The sequence below is a fragment of the Herpailurus yagouaroundi genome, unplaced genomic scaffold (assembly GCF_014898765.1).
Source record: "Herpailurus yagouaroundi ecotype Mexico unplaced genomic scaffold, PumYag 195, whole genome shotgun sequence".
Lineage (NCBI taxonomy): Eukaryota > Metazoa > Chordata > Mammalia > Carnivora > Felidae > Herpailurus > Herpailurus yagouaroundi.
In genome coordinates, this window is record NW_024412426.1 from 14,797,496 (window position 1) to 14,819,740 (window position 22,245).

Genomic DNA, 22,245 nt, shown 5'->3' on the forward strand with positions numbered 1-22,245 from the left:
GTGAGAGGAGAGTGCTTTGCGGAGGAGGTGGTGCCATTTTGAGCCTTGGTCTTGATGTGAAAAGGAAAGGGCAATTTGCTTAAATCAAATCAACACACTGTGAACATCGACATTAGGAAAGGAACAGTCTATCAGGCTGTATTTTGCGAGAGCTGCAAACACATAATCCATGTTTCCCCAGCCTATACCAGCCTGGAGAGGAAAAAGAGAATAAGATAATAGTCAAAAGCAACATATCTCGTGCTCACTTCGGCAGCACATATACTAAAATTGGAACGATACAGAGAAGATTAGCATGGCCCCTGCGCAAGGATGACACGCAAATTCGTGAAGTGTTCCATATTTTTTCTGTATCACAGAACAAGTCATACATTTAATCCAAATAATAAATGGCTGTTTCTAAAGTTGCCCTGTATATATAAAGTAAAAAAAAAAAAAAAGCAACATATCTCGGGGCGCCTGGGTGGCTCAGTCGGTTGGGCGTCCGACTTCGGCTCAGGTCATGATCTCGCGGTCCGTGATTTCGAGCCCCGTGTCAGGCTCTGTGCTGACCGCTCAGAGCCTGGAGCCTGTTTCGGATTCTGTGTCTCCCTCTCTCTCTGCCCCTCCCCTGCTTATGCTCCGTCTCTCTGTCTCAAAAATACATAAACATTTAAAAAAGCAACATATCTCTGGTTCTCCCACTCTCCCCTGCCTACAATATTTTCAGCCCCTTTAAATTTCTCCCCAGTTGGTTCCTGGAGCCCCCAGGGAACGGCCCTCGTGCCTTCCGAACTCAGGGCTATAGGAAAGTATTTGATTTCACTACTTTTCTGTCCCCTGGCTTGCCGTTTTCTCTGCTTTGTCATACCGTGGTGACGTCTCTGCATTTCTATCTGCTCCAAGGACGCCACAGCTTTCACACACCCCACCAAGGGCTAACAATGCTGTCCCGGCACTTGGCAAATATACCCTGCCCACCACCACCAGTGGAACTGCTCCCGGAGTACACAAGCCGAGAGTATGAATGAAAATCCTGAGGGAGGGGACACGGAGTCAGCTGGCAGCAGCAAGAGCAGCGAGAGAAGGAGACGCCAACCATGGAGTCACTGAGCAACCGCCACAGAGAAGCTCCACAGGGTCTGTCTCCAGGCACAACTGTGCCTCGCGCCTCAGGGAAGAACGTGGACTCTGAGCCAGGGAGGCTGGGAAGCACTCCTTTACTGCTCTGTACGTACCTCTGTTTCCCACATGTAAGGCAGGGACAAGGACAGCACTTTTTTTTTTTTTAATATTTATTTTTCAGAGAGAGAGAGAGAGAGAGAGAGAGAGCATGAGCAGGGGAGGGGCAGAGAGAGATGGGGACAGAGGATCTGAAGTGGGTTCTGTGCCGACAGCAGAGATCCCCATGTGGGACTCGAACTCACAAACCTCGAGATCATGACCTGAGCCGAAGTCAGATGCTCAACGGACTGAGCCACCCTGGTGCCCCTACGATGGTGCTTCTTATAAACTATTGGGAAGACTAAATAAGTGGGGGCAGGCAGCGCTCAGAGCTGTCTGGCCCATGTCAGCTGTCAGCATGTGAGAGCCATTATGACCAGAACTGTCGCTGTGTTCTGAAGGTCCCCTCGGCGGCACTGTCCCTGTTTTCGTCATGCTGCACTGTACGTAGCCTTACAATGAACTCTAACTCTTGACATAAACTGAGCAGGTTTCTGAGGATTTGAATGCATAGTCAGGATATAATAATTCAGAATTTTCACCACTGTCATGTGAAAAGCAATAGAGAACCAGATCAACAGATAGCGGGTACCCACAGTTGTCAAAGTCCACCCGCACACAGCTAGCTTCGTCTTGGGGAAATGAGGCAAAAATTCACTAAGTGATGATGAAATACTGGAATATCCGTTCATGGCTTCAGCAGAAGAGAAGTCGCAAGTCCTGAATTCACAGATTGTGGGAACAAACTGCATTCTGGTCTTGGTGTTAGAGGTTATTCCGCCATTAGAAACATTTGTTTTTAACTTTATAAGAAATGTGAACACTTAAATTTTTCTTTACCCTGAGTGGATTCCACACCTTAGCTGACGCTAGCCTTTTGTTACCTAAATGGTCCTCAAAGAGTGGCCTTCAATTTCAAATGTCTTGAGAAGAAATAACTGGTCACAATTATATTTTGGAAGGGTTTTGGAAAGTATCTACAGTGCATCGAGGGAGAAATACGTGCAGGCCGATGGAATTTTAAACCTAGCATTCGAGAGGAAGATGAGGGCTATAGATGTATAGACTTGGAAGTCATTAGCTCTACAGTTAATGACAAAAACTTGACAGTAATTAAAGCAAAGGGAAAGGGAGACTATTTAAAGTGGAAAGACGGGGTGCCTGGGTCCTAGTCGATTGGGTGTCCGACTTCGGTCCAGGTCACGATTATGGTTCATGAGTTCAAGCCCGACGTTGGGCTCTGTGCTGACAGCTCAGAGCCTGCAGCCTGCTTGGGATTCTGTGTCTCCCCCTCTCTCTCCCACTCCCCAACTCACGCTCTGTCTCTCTCAAAAATAAATAAACATTAACAAAATTTAAAAAAAAGTGGAAAGAGAAAAGGACAAAAGTTACTACTCAGGGCCTTTTAAAGAAAACCCACGGTCATCAGATTCACGTGTGGAGCCTGTTGTTCCCGGGTCCTACCCTGGATGCACTCAACCTAAATGGTTGAGGCAGGGGTGACCCCAAGAATCTGAATTTTAAAAAAGCACCCCAGGGGCTCCTGGTGGCTCAGTTGGTTGAGCGTCCAACTTTGGCTCAGGTCATGATCTCACGGTTTGTGACTTTGAGCCCCGCATCGGGCTCTGTGCTGACAGCTCAGAGCCTGGAACCTGCTTCAGGTTCTTTCTCCTTCTCTCTCTGCCCCTCCCCACTTGTGCTCTGTCTCTCTGTCTCTCAAAAATAAATAAATGTAAAAAAAAAAATTTTTTTTTTAAAATAAAAGTAAAAAAAATTTAATAAAGCACCCCAGGGGCTCCTGGGTGGCTCAGTTGGTTAAGCATCCGACTTCGGCTCAGGTCATGATCTCACGGTGCATGAGTTCGAGCCCCGCGTCGGTCTCTGTGCTGACAGCTCGGAGCCTGGAGCCTGCTTCGGATTCTGTGTCTCCCTCTCTCTCTGACCCTCCCCCATTCATGCTCTGTCTCTCTCTCAAAAATAAATAAACATAAAAAATTTTGAAAAGCACCCCAGGTGATCCTGGGGCAAATAAAAGTCTTTAAAATTGAGATATAATTGACAGATAACACTATACTAGCATCAGGTATAAAGCATAATGATCTGATATTTGTATATATCGGAAAATGATCACCATAGTAAATCTAGTTAGCATCCATCACCCCACATAGTTACAACTTTCGAATATACTATATAGTGTTATTAACTATCATCACATTACATCCCCATGACTTATTTATCTTCTACCTGGAAGCTTGTGCCTTTGGACCATCTTCACCCATTTCACCCACCCCCACCTCTGCCTTTGGCAACCACCAATTCGTTCTCTGTATCTAGGGGCTTGGTTTTTTGTTTCTGGTTTTGCTTTAGATTCTGCATACAAGTGAGATCATACTGTATTTGTCTTTGTCTGTCTGACTTACTTCACCTAGCAAATGCCCTCAAGGTCCATCCAGTGCTTTCAAGGTCCATCCCATGCAAACACAAGTTTGAGCTTCACAGAACCCAGAGTGGGGTAGATGTGCAACAGGCAAAGAAAAAGAGACCAAGAAAAGGGGGAATAACACATTGTCTCCTGGCTGGTGGCTATGAAGAGGTCTATGCCATAGTAGATTCTTCCGGGGATTTCTTGGTGGTGGCTTTTCCCTTAACTTGGGTACTATATAGGCTTTTCCCTAACTTGGTTACTATGGAGCTAGGGAATTCGAGGCGGTGGCAGATTCAGACACTTTGCCGTCAAAGAACATGGCTCATTTAACACAGCAGTGGTAAATTGTCACCTAACATGCCCTGTGCCCAGCCTGGCCTTTGTACTTCTAGTCCCGGAGCAACTTCTGTGTCCTCTGCCTATATCCGTGGCCACATCTGTACAGGCTGGAACCCAAGTGCTGTGGGAGACTGGGGTACCACAAGCCACAGGCCTCTGATCCCCATGTTGCCTTTCCAGAGACTGGTGAAGGGGGTCACCCTGGACACCAGAGCCGACTAGAAGTTCCAGAGCACAGCATTAGGGGTGTTCCACGGGGGGTGGTGAGGAATACCTAGAGAGTGTATCTGAAGATGGCAACCTGTGTGCCACCCAAAAGCATCATTCTGGTGCCCAAAGAGCCGCAGCTGGCCCTGTGCACACCCAGAGGCAAGGAGTCGAGTCAAACCAGTTCTAATGGTGTCACTTAGAACACTTCTGGTGGTGCTATGCAGTCAACCCTGTAAGATATTTTGATGTTTACCGTGACTATTTTATAAGGAACTATTGCTCTAATACACAGCATTTCTACTTAAGTAGCCAATCTTTCGCTCAGGATGAATCTCAAGGAGTGACAGAACCTGATGCTGCCTAGGAGTGACCAGTGGCCAACATGCAGGAACAGGTGAGATGTCTGGTCACGGTGCATTGTTTCTGCAGGGAAGTCACTGTGGAGCAGCTATGAAGGTCCTGGAATCGCTATAAACGCATAGGGGTCATTTTGGAATAAAAACGTTTATAACTGGATCCCAGCATTGAACAATTGGGGCTGTTAAATCCAACCATACATCACTGAGATAGAATGTGTTTTTCCCCTTCACCTCCCTGAGGGAGCACGTGTAAATCTTAACTGAAGTATAACTGACACTTTCCCTTAGGAAGGAGGGGGAAGTCAGCCTAGGCAGCTTTAATATAACATTTACAATGTTATATTATATTATATTATAATAACACATTTATAATAGCTATTGTATATATCGTGGAGGTTAGCATCTTAGAATCGTTTTGCCCTCACAGAGAAAAGCACCAAAGGGAGATGATGAAGCATGATGGGTGGGGGGAGGGTGCGCTTATGAACGCGTTACACGCAAATGTTTATGCTTATTTTTCCTGGTTACACATGCTCATTGGAAATAGTTCCAATATGATAGAAATATAATCCCATCCTCCATACACAGGCAGAGTTAACGGCTTAAATATTCTTGAAATTTTAGATATACTGTCACAGGGATGATGAAGAGACTACTTTCCATAAAAGGACAGGGAACATACAAAGCCCTGGGAAAACACATTCCCCGTGGGAGGGAAGAGATAAATGCTTGCAATGGGCTGTCTTAACTATCCTCAGAGAGACAAGATGCAAACAGTCAAAGGCAACAGTGAACAGGGGCGTGACTGCTGTGGGCAGTCAGACTTCATCCTTGCATGCAAACCAGAAGCCAAGAGATTTACCAAGCTCCAACGCAGGCGCATCTGTCCCTTCTTTAAATCCGATTTTCTTACCATCTGTTCCTTTACTCCAGCCTTAGCTGTAAACAAAGTTTATGCACAGCGATGCGTTGTGTTGCCAGGCAGCTCTCTTCTTGCTCCTCTAAAACAAAGTCAGTTCTGGACTGAAAGACCGTGGGCCCCGTTATCATCCATTTTCCCTAACAATCTAAATTGTGACAGTCTTGAAAGTAATTTTAGAAATGGGATTTTCAACTGCATTTAGTGAACGTGGTGCAACACAGAGCTATCTGGTTTAAAAAATTCTGTAAGCAAACTTCTAAATGCGTGGGGATGATTTAGCTCGCAGAAAAGGATTTCCGCTCCCCTCCAGAACAGTGAGGACATTGTGGGGGACAGAACTGGTGGAGGAAAAACACACAGCGGCTCTGGTGGGGAATATACTCCCTGCTTCCAAGGTTACCGTTTGACATGGGGGGGGTGGCGTCTGGAGGAGTCAAAGATGACTTAAAGATGTGTATCTAGGATGTGAGGTTGTGGCTTTGAGAATGCACCAGAAGAGCCAACCATCTGGCAACTGTGGGGAGGGATCAGCTGACCTCTGGCCTCCAGTTCTGGATTTTATAGCTATATAATATTTATAATGCACTCTTCCTGGGAGAAACTTGGAGCTCTACAAATCTTTGAATGGATTCAGTTAATCCTGTTACTGTCCCATGAGTAATCAGAGAAGTAGAGAAGAGCAAAGAAAAAAAAAATACCACATTTAAAGTGGTCACTGCCATGGCGAAGAAGAAAATAACATTCACCCTGCTAAGCAACAACGGGAAAAGTCAACCTTGTGATTCTTCTTTATTGATTCTCAGAGTCTAGGCAATGGCAGAGGTGGGTGGAATCCACTCAAAGACTGTTAATTCAGATCATGCAAGTCACTGTTGATTAAAGGCCCCCCCAATGGCAGGGGCAGGGATTTGCCTGCTTCGGGGGCCCATGGTGAGGGGACAAGCTTTTGGCCAGTGCAGCTGGGGGACTGGTGACATACTGGAATTGTTAAACAAATAAGTAAATACTCTGAGGATTTCTTGTGGTCAGAAGGGAATTACAAATATGGAAAGGCGAAGTAAATCCTAGAATAAATCCTATTGTGTTAGATTGGAGATGCAGAGGTCAACGTGAACTCACAGCTGTACGTGAGTTGTATGTCAATAGACATAGCTATTGATATAGGTATAATGTGTATAGATGTTTATGTGTGCGTGTATACATATATATGCACATACACACACATATATACATGCATACACACATGCAGCATGTAGATATATACGTGTATCTCCTAGTTCTAGCTGCTGAGAGCAAAGATATCCTGGTAGCAATCAGCACACCTAGCTTGCAGGGCTTGGTTTCTAAATATTATTCTCCATTTAAAGGAACCGGGGTTCTTAGAGAAATGGTTGACTCCAGGGATGGGTAGGAAAAATAAAAGACGAGACAGGAACATCTTATACTACAAAGTAAGGAAATGCTGAAAGAATGACGGGACATATCAAAAGGACATAAGAGTTGCCTTAGATGAGCTCCTACTGGCCAAGTGTGGGACTATTTGAGTATCACAATAAATGATAGTTACCAATTTTAATCCTTTGATTAAAATAGGAATCCATGAGTCTACACTGATAAAAATTAAATGAATAAATGGAGGAAAAGGAAAAGGCTATCTTACAATAGAAGTCTTAAGTCCTCTCCTTGCAAAATACTTAGGAATGACGCAGTGGAAAATCCTATAAGCCTGGATGTTTACCGAAAGTAACAAGAAAACAGTAATGGGACAAATTGACGTTATTTGCCTGCTGCTATGATGCAATGAGAAGACCAAGGCGTTGCTTCTGAGGTATTCTTGCTACAAGTGCATAAATCATAAAGAAACGTCAAACCCAAACTGTAGGACATTCAACAAAGTAATTACAGGCTTCAAAAAATGTCAAGGTCATGAAAGAGAAGGAAAAACTGAGGAATTGTTCCAAAATGAAGGAGATTAAGAGAAATGATACCTATAGAGGACCTGCACCACGTATAATTGGGCTGACAGAGGAAATCTGAATGGGAATTGTATGGTAATGTTGAATCCATGTTAATTTTATTATCCTGACGGTTATATTGTATAAGAGAATGTCCTTGTTTATAGCAAATACGTAAATATATATTGAAGGAAGAGTCAGGGAGTATTAAGTCTGCAACTTTTTCTCAAACGGCTCAGAAAAAACTTTAACATGTGTGTCTATAAAGAACAAGGCAGGGGCGCCTGGGTGGCTCAGTTGGTTAAACGTCCAACGTCGGCTCAGGTTATGATCTCACAGTTTGTGGGTTCAAGCCCCATGTCAGACTCTGTGCTGACAGCCTGGAGCTTACTTTAGATTCTGTGTGTGTGTGTGTCTCTCTCTCTGCCCCTCCCCCACTTGGGTGAGTACACTCTCTCTCTCTCTGTCTCAAAAAACATAAATAGACATTAAAAAAAAAAAAGAAGAAGGCAGATGTGATAAAGTGGTAACAATCGGTAAACTGAGCGAAAGGTATAGGGTATACTTTTGCTTTTTACAACATTTCTATTCATTTCAGATTTCAAAATAAGAAATATAAGCAGCAGAAAAAAAATGCTACTATGGGTCTCCATGTACACAGAGCACAGTGAACCAAATAGAGCCATGTAGATCCAAATGGAATAACAGTGATGCTTAAGGCACCACCCTCGCCTACTGAGACCCAATTCCTGCCCTCACTGAGGAGTGTTAGGGGTGCAGTGAAATGTGGCGGGGAAGGGCGAAGAGGATGGAAGTGTAAGAGAAATGGCAAACGGTCAAAACGGCTACAGAAATTCAAAGGAGGCTTCACAGAGGAAGTGGTACATGACGAGACCCTAGGTGGGATCGGGGCAGGAGATCGGTGGTCCTGCTTAGCGTGTAACCGCAGGATTTAGGCATTTCCGAGAATTCTGACTCTGTTTTCCCTTTGATCACCTGGCAGGCTGGTCTGTTTCTTACCTGTGCACGCTTGTTCCCTAGGCTGCTCCTGCCTAGAATGGGGGCGGTTCATGAGCTCAGAGGATCCACTGCAACCATTTTTCAAGACTAAGCTCATATCCCCTCTTTCGACTTTCTCCGACTGGCTTGCTTCCCTCCAGATAGAAAAGTCCTTTTCTCTTTTGTGCTTCTCCTGTTCTTAGGACGTGTATTGCTGCACATGGGGCTCTTTAGGGCACTGGTGAGTCTGTCCATCCCTCCCACCCTGAGTCTCCTTGATGCTTTGCATCTTTGTATCTCCAGTGTCTCGCCAGAGCGGGGGTCAATAATTGTTAAAATAATCAAGTTAATTTGAGACTTTCCCAAATGGCGTTTCTTCTGCTCCTTTCCATTTTTGCTCCTAGGCCAACTAAAGACTTTCTCTATTCAGTGAAAACATTTCATGGACTTTTCAAATTCAAGTACTATGAATCCATATTTGAGGGAAACTATTTTCTTTTCAACCCTGAGACCATCAGTGAAGGTGGAGGGAGAGATGGACCAGAATGTTGGCAATAGCAACAAGATCTGTCCCACGGGCGACTTAAGTTCTTGATAAATGACTCAGTGACCAACCCCCCTAGAAATATGTGAACTACTCCTTGGGGTTATGTTAGGCGAGGCACCATAATGACCACAGCCGATTGTAGAAACCAACCAAAATTATGTTAACCACTGATGCTTGGGAGCCTCTTACATCAAAGCAGAGTGTTTATATAAGCTGCTATCTGCTAAAGGCCAACAGGCCTGTCCACAGTATGATTATAATAATAATTAGTATTCACCAACATTCCTGCAAGCACGCTTCATCCAGACATCATACAAATGTCACCAACTCTGTGTACACAGGCGTCACCCGACCCATCTATGGAATGAGGCAGCCCCGGGGAGCAGAAGGCAGCTGCTACCTCTGAGGCAGTCACGCTGGAGCCCCTGATTCCAGTTATGTGAATGAGGCTCCAGTTACAAAGCCGCACACCTCCTCCCCTTCTCCATGGTGACTGCAGTTTGAGGTTCGAAAGAACATCTTTTGTTGAGTTGATTTATGACCACCTCCTACTATCTACCACGTATGAGATTGCTTGCTGTTCTCAGGGGCGGCCAGTCATCGATCTGCTGCAGAATGCTGAGTGATTTCTGGCTGGAGAAAGTTTCTCCTTGCCACAGTTAACACGTAAGCACGAAAGCTCTCCCTTGTCTGTTGCCCTCTCGGGTTTTAAACATTCCAGTGCTGTTTCGCCCTCGCGGGAGCAGCCGCCTCACCTCACGGGCAAGCTGGCAGCTGTTGGAAGAGTCTGCAGCACCAGATTATTTTAAGGCATCCGTAAAGTGGGTGAAAATGAATTCTAGTGAAAAATTCTTAAAAAAAAAAAAAAAAAAACAAGCCAACAATAAAACTTGCAGAAATAAACCAGAATAACATCCAAGCCCTGCAGAACAGCTGGCCCTTCAAACACCTAGAAAGAACCCTTGTGGTGCCCGGAAGTGTTTGCAAGATCCTATCCTGAAAGCCATGTCATGGGCCGTGCTTAGCAGAGAATAACATGTGTCTCCCATTTTCACCTGCTACTCAGCAGTGACGTCGGACCAAGAGCAGAACGGCAGGAGGATTGGTGTAATCACAGTGTCTGGTTTCAGTGATCTCACACTGAAAGGGTAAAACAAAAAAGCTCATTGGCATGTGTTACATAATTTTTAAGTGTGTACTTAGTAGTAAATATCAGCTTGATTTCATAGCTCGTTGTTATGGCCTTAGAGCAAATAAAACACATTTTTATTCCTACACAGAATGGAACATAGCACATTTCTCTGTCTTCTAATACATACACCGGCGCTGCTTAATATGGCTGGGCCAAACGAAGTGGAGGAGCTTATGACTATTACCACTATATCTTCAGGGTGGTTTCCAATCAGCCCAGGCTCCCCAGGCCCACAGGAGGAGGGCAGTGCTATTACCTCCCATTTACAGATGCGGAAATGAAGGCCCCGAGAAGTGGCATGGCAACCAGTCCGAGAGTGTGGATCTTACGGTCCTAAATTTAGCCCATTGAGTCATGACCTTGCTCCTGGTTGGGGATTATGGTTTTAAAAACAATTGTTCATGTAGCAATTCATTATTATAAATAATCTAATAATTCATGATGTAGGAACTAGAAAACCGAGGCTAGCAACAAGTGTGTGACAGCTTGAAATTTCACCAGCTGTATCCATTGGCCCCAGGCCAGGATACCATCTGACCTTCAAGCTGGCCAAGCACGTGGGTATTCGTCAGTACTCAGAACCAAAAACAAAAATCGCTGTGATATTTTAGAGATACAGAATTCTGTAAGGGAGGTTAAAAAGGGTGAAGAAAATAAACATGTGGCGTGTTTTGAAATGGACTTTTTATTTCTTCTTGGATATGGCTCTTATGGCTTTTAATCAAGTATTTATTGAGCATTTACTTAGGAGTTTAGCCCTGCATACAGATTCTGAAGAAGAAGACAAGGTTAAGACATAATTTTTTTAGTTTATGTATTTATTTTGAGGGAGTGAGAATGAGTGGGGCAAGGGCAGGGAGAGAGAGGGGGACAGAGGATCTGTGGTGACAGCAGAGAGACCAGTGTGGGGCTCAGACTTATGAACCATGAGATCATGACCTGAGTTAAGTTGGACGCTTAACCGACTGAGCCACTCAGGCACCCCAAGGTTAAGATATAATTTTATTTATATATACATATGCATATTATATATTATATATAATTAATGATTAATTACATTAGTTAATTGTAATTAATAATTTTAAGCTCAATGGTTTTCTGTCTAGTTCTGGACACTATGAATACATAAACTGCTATTCAAGCAGTATCAGCAAACTTTATGTATTTTTAGAATTTTTTATTTTATTTTTGAGAGAGAGAGAGACAGAGACAGAGACAGAGCGTGAGCAGGGGAGAGGCAGAGAGAGAGGGAGACACAGAATCCAAAGCAGACTCCAGGCTCTGAGCTGTCAGCACAGAGCCCAACGCGGGGCTAGAACCCACGAACCTTGAGATCATGACCTGAGTCAAAGTCAGAGACTTAACCGACTGAGCCACCCAGGTGCCCCAGTATTAGCAAAATTTAACCCACAGGTCAAATCCAGCCAGCCACCTGTTTAGTGCAGAGCATAAGCTAGGAATAGTTTTCACATTTTGAAACGTTTGGAAAAAAAATCAGAACACAAACAATATTTTGTGAGATGGGAAAATTATATGAGATTAAAATTTCAACATCTGCAGATCAGATTTTATTAAAACACAGCCATGCTCATTCACTCACATCTTGTCTCCGGCTGCTTTCACGCTACAGTGGGCAGCCCAGTTGAGTAGCTGTGACAGAAACCATATGGGCCACAAAGCCCAAAATATTTAGTATCTGGTCCTTTTCAGGAAAAGTTTGCTGACCCTGAGGTAGAGAATGATCCAATGGTGCTAAGTGGGGTGGTTTGGAACCAGTTGAAGAACCATAGGAAAAGTGACTTTGAGTGGGAATAGAGCTTCAAGGTGGAAGTGCCTGCATGTGGAGATCAAAGAATACAGTTATTGAGTATCGTGGTTGGAGGGAAAGGCCAGCTAGATGTGGCTGTCAGCTTAACTTCCCCTCCGACAGCCATGTGCTCTTGGTGTGTTCTTTAACTTCTGCACCTCAGTTTCCTCAGCTGTTAAATGCAAGTAATAATACCCACCTCTTAGGACTGTCATAAAGCCCATGGTAAGATCTCAGGCACACAGCACCTTACCTGGTACAGAGCTGTTGTCTCATCAATATTAGTTTTTTTTTTTTTTTTCAATTTAATGTTTATTTTGAGAGAGAGACGGAGCACGAGTGGGGCGCAGAGAGAGAGGGAGACACAGAATCCGAAGCAGGCTCCAGGCTCTGAGCTGTCAGCACAGAGCCCGACGTGGGGCTCGAATCCATGAACTGTGAGATCATGACCTGAGCCAAAGTCAGACGCTTAACTGACTGAGCCACCCAGGTGCCCCAATATTAGGTATTAATAGTAATGATTGTCATTAGTCCTCACACTTGGGCATCTGTTAATAAAAACAAGTCAACATTTCATCCAAAAATTACGTCTTTTAGAGATTATTAGTGAATAAGCTTTTAAAATTTTTCTTAATAGGTGAATTTGAGCAATTGAGTCCTATGAAATTGCTGAAATAGTGTTATAAAGAATTACAGCATGGGGAACTATTTCCAGTGTGTTCCTTGAAAGTAAGTTGCATGAGGTCAGAAACCCTATTTTGCAACATATCCAGAGCTGAAACCCTGTATTGACTTCTATACTTGATAAATGCACACCTGCCCCCACATGCACGCTTTTGCATGCAGTCTTCAGGCTTAATGGATCCCTTGAAGCCCCTCCTTGATTTCCAGGTTAAGAACTCCTGCTTTAGTTGCTCACTCATACTTATAAGCCCACAAGAGATCGATACGTGAGCCAGAATGGTAAATTATTAATTTACGGGGAAGAAATAATGTCAAGTGGACTAAAGTTCTTGCACTGGCCAATCAGCTCATATCGTACTATACAGAAGCTACATGAACAGCCAAAGCACAATTAAAAATGAGTTTGGAATCATAGCAAAGGGAATTCGAGAATGTTCGTAATGGCTCCTGTCTCCAAGCTACAACAGTCTGATGCATCCATTTTCTCTGGAGAGATATCCCCACCAAGGATTCTGGAACAACTGAGTCCAGGCCAGTCTTTTGTGGACAGTTCTTGATGTTTGTACTCCCTGCTTGCAGACACAATAAAGGGCAAATCCCCCAGTTAGACCCCCCCCCTTTAGACATGCTAATTTCCTCACACTATGCCTGGTTCATACATATATATGTTTTGTCTCTATATACATATTTATGATGATATATATGTGACTAGATAGATAGGTAGATAGATAGATATGATTCTGGTTTAGGGTGGGTTTGTCGGGTTGATTTTGCATAATTTCCTTTTCAGGAGGGACATTTGTCTTCAAATTTAGGAATTGCCTTACTGTCCCTGACTTCTTCCCTACCTATAGTCCATGCTGACTACAGAAAAAAGAATTCATCGCTCCTTTCCTCCATCCCTCCCGCTCTTTCTTCCTTCTTCCTCTCTCTTTCTTTCTAATAACTCTTAATTTGAAATAGTTTTAGACTTACAATAAGTTTCAAAAGTTGTCCTTTTGTTGTCTCCATGTACCTTTCCCCCAGCTTAATCACAGTCAAAGCCAGGGAATTACACTGGTATGGTATTATTAACTCAGGTACAGACTCAGATTTCACTAGGTTTTACATCCACTCTGTGTGTGTGTATGTGTGTAGGTGTGTGTGTGTGTGTGTGTGTGTGTGTGTGTGTGTGTGTGTTGTTCTATGATATTTTAGCACATGTGTAGATTGAGAAACCAATACCACAATCAGAATACCACAAAGAAACTCCCTTATGTTACTTCTTAACAGCCTCTGATTTCCTTTTATAAATACTTTGTTTTCAGGGGTAGAAGTCTTGGTCCAGCAGACTTCTGCTATTTCAGGCACCTGAAGTTCTTATGCAAATGACCTCAAGGGACAACAGCTGTGACCTTACCAACCCCTTTTCTTGGGGCAGGGGCGTGGGGGGGGTAAATGCATTCAATATTACCAAGGCCTCAATTTTTAGGCTCTAGCTGTCGAGTTTCATTTCTGAATCTCTGAGTATTTTCTGTCATTGAGCAATTTTTTTTTTGAATGTATATTCTTGCCGTTGTGTAGAAACAGTCTAGTAGACTTTTTGAAAAAGTTAGGATTTCTGACCAAAATTTCTTTGACTATGGTTGCATGATAAAAAATTTATCAAAATAAAATCCATGAGATGTATTGATGGATACCTTTGCACACCTCTAAACTTGGTTTGCTTCTCTTTAGCAAAGTCAATGGCTCAGTCAGTTAAGTGTCTGACTTTGGCTTAGGTCATGAACTCATGGTTTGTAGGTTCAAGCCACACATCGGGTTCCACGCTGACAACTTGGAGCCCACTTGGGATTCTTTCTCTCCATCTCTCCACCCCTCCCCTGCTCAAGCTCATGCTTTAAATGAATGAATGAATGAATGAATGAATGAATGAATGAATGAAACAAACTTGTTTCCTTTGAGCTCTTAAGGTTTCCTATGTGTAAGGACTTCATATTGGCTTTTTACTTCAGTGAGTTCCATGTGGACAAATACAGGGCTAACGTGATCTTTTAGAAAATATCACCTGAGGTTACATGCTTCTGAAATCTACTTTCAGGGAGTTCAGTTTCCTGATGAATCTTCCAAGTAAGTATGCTATTGTTTGCCTCAGAATTTGCATAAGTACTTTTGCGTGGCCATCCCCCGAGATAGTCGAAAACTAAATGGTTACTGGAGTCAGCCTGATGAACTAAGTGTTTCAATAAATAAATAATGACACACGCATGGGCATATTGAGTGTAACCATCATAAATGTCTCTTTAAGGTCACTATGGAGAACAAAGGATCATTCAACCCAGGACAGCATAGCTGAAACATTGTCGAGGACCTAATTAATTCTTAGGATAAAAAACTGCGAGTTGATCAAAGAGTAGAGGATGCGTGTACCATGACTTGAGGAAGCGCAAGGAACTCATAGTTGCCGGTGGGAACGCAAAATGGTAAAAGCCACTTTGGAAAACTGTTTGACAGCTTGCAGTTAAACAAAAAAATACCTGGAGATTCCAGTCCTAGGTATGTACCTAAGAGAAATGAAAACATCTGTCCACACATGGACTTGCACGCACATTTCCACAACAGCACTGTTCACAGCAGTCAAGAGCTGGAAACGACCTTAATGTCCATCGAGTGGTGAAGGGATACATTACATGTGGTATATCCATACAGTGGCCTACCACTCAGAAATAACAGAGGAATAAACTACTGACAAATTACATCATGGATGATCTTCAAAAACATTATACTCAGTGAAGTAAGTGAGAAACAGGAGACTACGTCTTATATGATTCCACTTATCTGAAATATCTAGAAAGGGCAAACTTATAGAGACAGAGGGTAAATTAGTGATTGCCTGGGGATGGGAACAGGATGAGGGCATAAGGGATCCTCTTGGGGAGATGGAAACACATTGATTTATAGTGATGGTTATAGCACTTGGTACATTTATTAAAGATAATTGAAAGATGCACTTGAAATGGGTAAGTTTTCTGATATGTAAAATATACCTTGATAACACTATTTAAAAAAAAAGGGAAACAACCTACATTTTTCTATTTTTCTGGAAGACAGAGGATCGGCTGTGGGCAAGCGCTCCAGGAAACCCTGCCCTTAATAAGAGATTTTTCAAATCTCAACTGGCTACTTGCTCCTCTCAGGCCTCAGCCATCCTTACTGTGTTTCTCCTTTAAAAGAAGTTCTTCCTCTCTAGTTTCTAGTTTGGGACTAGAAAACTAGTTCTGGTTGGTATTTGAGTGGGTATTTGCTAGCACTTTTGTTGCCTCTTGTACCCTGGGTTTCCCTGAACAGGAAGGGCCATTTCTGCCAACTGATGGAAGATCTTAGTGGGAGCAACAGAAGCTGATTTGTCAGTCCAGGTAGGGTAAATACGGCCTGAGGAAATGGGGCAGGGTGGGGTAAAGACCCAAAGAGAGAGTGTGCTGGAGACACAGGGGAGAGGTGAGGTGAGTTCAGCCTACTTGATTCCCCTGGGGAGAAGCCCGGGGCAGGGGCAGAGGTGCACCCAAGCCTGGAGAGAACCCATTCCCTTGAGAAAGCTTGCACTGAGATGGCGAGCTGCCCATCTTAGCCAGGGACTTCTGCTGCTCTGAATGGTCCTATCTCACCCAGGACATGCTCAAGACAGCTGGGCAAGAGGGAGCTGGGTTGACAAGGAAGGTAGGGGGGATGGGGGTTGGGAGCAAGCATTGTGTTGTAGACCAGGAGAGGAACTTGGGAAGAGGAGACAGTTGTCATGCCCATCCAGTGTTCAGCCATAGCTAGGAAGTTATATAGGCTGAATACAGTTAGAGAGCTTGCATTCATACCTGCCATTTATTAACTCTGGGCTCTTCAGCAACTTAGTCTCTACCAGTTATCTATCACTGTGTGTATCTTATGCTATACCATACTGTATTATACTACAGGTATACCTTGTTCACTTTATTGCATTTCACAGATACCGCATTTTTTACAAGTTGAAGGTTTGCATTGAGCAAGTCTATTGGCTCCATTTTTCCCAGCAGCACTTGCTCACTTTGTGTCTCTGTGTCACCTTTTGGTAATTCTTAGAATATTCCAAACTTTTTCATTATGATTATATTTGTTATGGTGATTGGTGATTATGACTTGCTGAAAGCTCAGATGATGGTTAGCATTTTTGAGCAATATTTTTTAACTAAGGCATGTACATTTTAATTTTTTTAATTTATTTTTTATCTTTTTAATGTTTATATGAATGAGAGAGAGAGATTGAGAGAGAGAGAGAAAGAGAGAAAGAAGAGACTGCACGAGCAGGGGAGGGGCAGAGAGAGAGGGAGACACAGAATCCGAAGCAGGCTCCAGGCTCTGAGCTGTCAGCACAGAGCCCAGCAGGGGCTCGAACTCAGGAAGGTGAGATCACGACTTGAGCTGAAGTTGGACACTTAACTGACTGAGCCAGCCAGGCACCCCAAGACATGTACGTTCTTAAAGACATAATGCTATTGCACACTTAATAGACTACAATACAGTGTAAATATAACTTTCACATGTACTGAGAATTCACTTGGCTTGCTTTATTACAATATTTGCTTTATTGCATTGGTCTGGAATTGAACTGCAATATATCCAAGGTATGCTTGTGTTATGTTATTATATAATTATAATTTGCCTTGAGTGGCTGCAGGGTCAGCTGGGGACCATGCTCAGCAGAGATTAGCCACCTTACCCTGTGGTTCTTTTTATTCATTGGTTAGTTCTGCGATATTTTTTTAAATGTTTATTTTTTATTTTTGAGAGAGAGAGAGAGAGAGAAAGAGAGAGAGGGAGAGAGAGGGAGGGGGAAGGGCGACGCAGAATCCAAAGCAGGCACCAGGCTCTGAGCTGTCAGCACAGAGCCCGACGTGGGGCTCACAAACTCACAAACTGTGAGATCATGACTTGAGCCGAAGTCAGACACTTAACCAACCGAGCCACCCACGCACCCCTAGTTCTGGGATTCTTAAATGGCAACTGGGTTCCAAGAAGAGAAGCTCCTATGTGCAAGAATTTATCAAGCCTATGCTTAAGTCACGTTAGCTAATGGGCCATTGGCCCAAGCAAATCACCTGGGTGAGCAGAGAATCAACACAGGAGGGGCTACACAAGAAAGGAACACTGGGAAGTCTGATTCACATGGTGGCCAGCTGCATGAGTCTATCACACTTCCTAAGCCTATTTCTTCATCTGAAAAATGGAGTTGATAATATTATTTTATTAGGCTTCTTATCCAGAATAAACAATGGATGTAAAGCACATATCATCATGTCTAACATTTAGTAAGTCATCAATGACTATCTGCTTTTATCATGATCACTGATTTGCTATTGCTATTATTCCTATGATATTTGCCCCTCAGCTTTATCAGAATGTAGGGAGATGTGAGAGAGAAAAACCAAGAGAGCCTGCCCTGATGGAGGAAGTCGGGAAAGACTCTCTTGAGAAAATGGTGTTTCAGCTGAGGTCTGGTAGATAACTTAAAAGTTTAGTAGGCTAGGGGCGCCTGGGTGGCGCAGTCGGTTAAGCATCCGACTTCAGCCAGGTCACGATCTCGCGGTCCGTGAGTTCGAGACCCGCGTCAGGCTCTGGGCTGATGGCTCGGAGCCTGGAGCCTGTTTCCGGTTCTGTGTCTCCCTCTCTCTCTGCCCCTCCCCCGTTCATGCTCTGTCTCTCTCTGTCCCAAAAATAAATAAAAACGTTGAAAAAAAAAATTTAAAAAGTTTAGTAGGCTAAAAGAATAGGTAGGAAAGAGCATTCCAGGAGAGGAAACAGCGTGTGCAAGGGCCCTGAGGTTGGGAAAAGTCTGTGGCAACTATCACAGCCATGAAGACATATGTTTATACAATGTTAGCATTGCAAACCTACAGGTATTCCCAGGGTGTTTGTAAACCAGCCCACCTTCAACATTTGCGGGGCCAAGGGCAAAAGTACCATAGACTAAATGCCTAAGTATTTAAAATGATAAACTTATCTAACAAACTATCAATAAAATATGTTTTATCCTCCTACCTAATCAGATGTACCCTGGCTCACCCTGTTGGGCTTCCCAACCCCAGCTCCATCCTGTACTCTGAGGGTCAAGTGCACAGGCAATTGGACCCCCCAGATTGCATCTCCCAGCTTCTCCCCAGCAACAAATAGGCATTTCCCAGTTACCCCCAGCACTCCTTGGGGTGTGTTCACCAGCTGTGTGGTCCACTTTCAGGATGGACCTAGGGAGGAGGACTGTAGGCTGTTCAAGGAGAGCATTCTGGGGTCTTGTGTACCCAGAATGTGGTCCGGGAAGGAGGGCACAGTCTCTGAATGGGCACATCCCCTTGGTCCATGGGTTATTTGTCCCATACAGAGGGGCCAATCAAAAGAAGGGTCTGAGGGGTGCTCCTAAAATATAAGGCCTTCACACCTAGAACAACGCTGGCTACGGGAAACCAGGGAAAATAACAGAGGCCAGAGGAGGTGCCGGGGGGGGGGGGGGACGCGGGGGGTCAGGGAAGGCTTTCTGGAAGAGGAAATACCTGAGCCCGATATTTTCCAGGAGGGGAAGCATCTGCTGCAAAACTGAAGTACACGACACAATAAATCTAATGTTCTTTGAAATCAAACATGCGAAGCTACAACCAAGTGGCAGATGTTTTAGCTTTGGTTAAGAAGGCATTTCTCTGTTAACCCCTTTATTTGGCAAGATTACAAGTGTTCTGATCACCTGTGATTTCAGTTGGGCAGTCTTACTCTACTGGGCTCAAATGCAACTTAGCAGAGAGTAGTTAGGGGTCCATGCACTCATTTCTAAGTTGTTATGAGAAAGCTGTTCTTCATGAGGGTTTTAACTATGAAAAAAATTTTAATGACTCATACAATTAGATTTAATCACAGTAGTTAGTGTGAAAACACCCATTTGCTAAGAGTAGGGAGGGGGGAAATATGATTGAGCGAATGCAGATGGGAATGCAGCGATGTAAGCATCCGCACCGCCATTTCCCTTGTAGCACCATGCTGACCGAGGGTCCTGAGGCCATCGTTCACCAACGCCCCCTCTCATCCCCAAGGTCAGGGTAGCTGTCCTTGATATTTAAGCGCCAGAATACTTGACAGATGAAAGGATTTGTTCTAATATTTTTAAAATTTATCAACTGCACTGCGAAAATGAGAATTGTGCATTTATCTGTAGAAGTCCAAGGGTGGGAAAAGTAAGCTATGGTGGCAAGATTAAATGCACTAAAGGGAGCCAGAAACCTTGCATTTTTTAATAGAATGATCTCAGTCATTTGGCCCAGGGGGAAAAAGGCAATGTTAGGAATGAACTGCTGTTCACCAGCCACAGCCCAGAAGAGAGACGGGGAGAGCCCATGCCTGGAGGGGCGTGGGAGTAAAGGCCTGTGACCCATCAGCCTAATCTAAGTGTCTTTGCAAGAAAAGGACAGCCTCCCAGGGAATTTTTTTTCCTAAGTCTCTTTGCCCCACCCAAATCCTACCAAGAAATAATACAAAGCTAGATGAGGCCAAAATATCTGGAATGAAAGAAAAGGAGAGAGGAGAGAAAAAGAACTCTAGAGTTACCACTTTGGAAGACTGGGAGGAAAGCAAAACCATACACTGATATTCCACTTAGGGAGAGTCTATTATTACTGTTACCATGTTACCAAGAATGAATTTTTATTGAGTGCTTACTATGTGCTGGCAGTGCTAAAGTTTACAAATCTTGGCTCCCTGAGGAATATACACACAGCCTAGGAGGAAAGTGCTATTATTTTCTCATTTTACCCATGAAGACAGAGGTTGATGGAGGGTGACTTCAGAGTGTAGGGAACTTGACAGATTTGTTTTGGACAGTGAATTTCTGGCGGCATCGGTTCTGAGAGGGAATCCCAGGACTGTCAAAAATCAGAAAGCGAACCCAGAGGGTGGAGGTGGGTCAGGCAGGGAGAGACTTTCACTGCATACTTTTTTGTGTCATTTGAGTTTTGAGCCATATGAATGTGTTATCTGTTCAATAAATAAAGATTTTTTTTTTAACATCAGAAACTGAAGTTGAGGAAAGGTCAGGACTGAAAAAAGTGGCTTTGGGAGCCAGGCGGTGTTGAAGACAAGGGTGTAGACGCGCACAGGCAACCTCCAGGGATAGGAGCCCAGCAGTAAGCAGTGAACGAAGATGAGAGCGATCCCTGTTTGTCACTTCTAATCAGTCAGGAGCAAACTTAATACTCTCTTGGGTCACAGTTTAGATTCTTAACAGATGAAAGTTAAGTTTGGGTTTGTAGAAGTATCTAGGAGGCACTGGGAGATTCTTACCACCTGAGTAATCCAGGAAATATTTATCCTGAAGAGAAGGCTAAGGTAAACTTTTCTAAGCTAGTGATAGAAACTCGCGGGAAAGATGTACAACCCCATTCCTCCTAGATGCAACTGGCTCCAGCATTTTACCAAGAGGCCAAGGCAGATATGCGAACTTAATTATGTATCGCTTGGTTTCTTTAATGTTTCCTGAGCTAAGTAGGATTATTAAATGCTTTATATTTAATCTGTACCTATTGCAAGCAGAGGTTGCCCAGGAGAACCATTCCTCCAAAGTTCCAGCCCTTCTGGTTCCCTGGCCAGCCCTTTGTCAGCACCAAATAAATGATGAATAAGCTGGGAGCACGGAGGTGCCCTTTTTGAGAAAGGGTTGTGTTTAGTAGGAGACACAAATGAGAAAGACAAAACATTTTGAGATGCTCAAACCTGAGCATCCCTCAGGATCTCATGGAGGGCTTGTTAATGCATGGCTTCCATCCCCAGAGTTTCAGATTCTGGTCTAGGGCCTGAGAATTTGGATTTCTAACAACTTTCCAGATGATGCTATTTTTTTTTCAGCACATGAGGACCATTGAGCTAATACAACCTCTTCAATCGTACAAATCGGAAACTGAGGCCGAGGGGTTTACATAACTCTCCTGGACCCCTTAGCTAATGTTGGAGCTAGGATTAGAATCTCAATCTCTCTCTCTCTCTTTCTCTCTGTCTCTTTCCCTCATCTTAAAATTTTTTTTAAATGTTTATTTATTTTCGACAGAGAGAAAGACAGAGCGTGAGCAGGGGAGGGGCAGAGAGAGAGGGAGACACAGAATCCGAAACAGGCTCCAGGCTTTGAGCTGTCAGCATAGAGCCTGATGTGGAGCTCGAACCCATGAACTGCGAGGTCATGACCTGAGCCAAAGTTGAACACTCAACCGACTGAGCCACCCAGGCACCCCTCCCTCATCTTAAAATATTTCAGCACATAGCTCCTAAAAGTAAGAACACTCTTTTCATAACCCCAGGGCAGTTGCAATATCAGGAAACTGATATTCAAATAATACTGTAAACTAATTTAATATAAACTAATAGCAGACCTTATGCAAATTTTTTACTTGTCCCACTAAGTGTCCTTTATCTGGGCCAGGACCCAATCCAGAGTCACACAAATTTAGCTGTGATATCTCTTCAGTTTTCTTTAATCTAGAACAATCCTTCAGTCTTTCTTTGTTTCTATAGGAACTTAACACTTCTGAAGAGTACTGGTCAGTTATTTTGAAGAATGTCCCTAAATGT

General features: G+C 43.6%; 1 non-coding gene across 1 annotated transcript; it reads left to right on the forward strand.

Moving 5' to 3' along the window:
- The first annotated feature begins 240 nt into the window (after nt 1-240).
- Nucleotides 241-347, forward strand: LOC121011934 (U6 spliceosomal RNA). Its single transcript, XR_005781863.1, has one exon. It is a non-coding gene; the product is annotated as a U6 spliceosomal RNA (small nuclear RNA).
- The last annotated feature ends 21,898 nt before the right edge of the window (nt 348-22,245 follow it).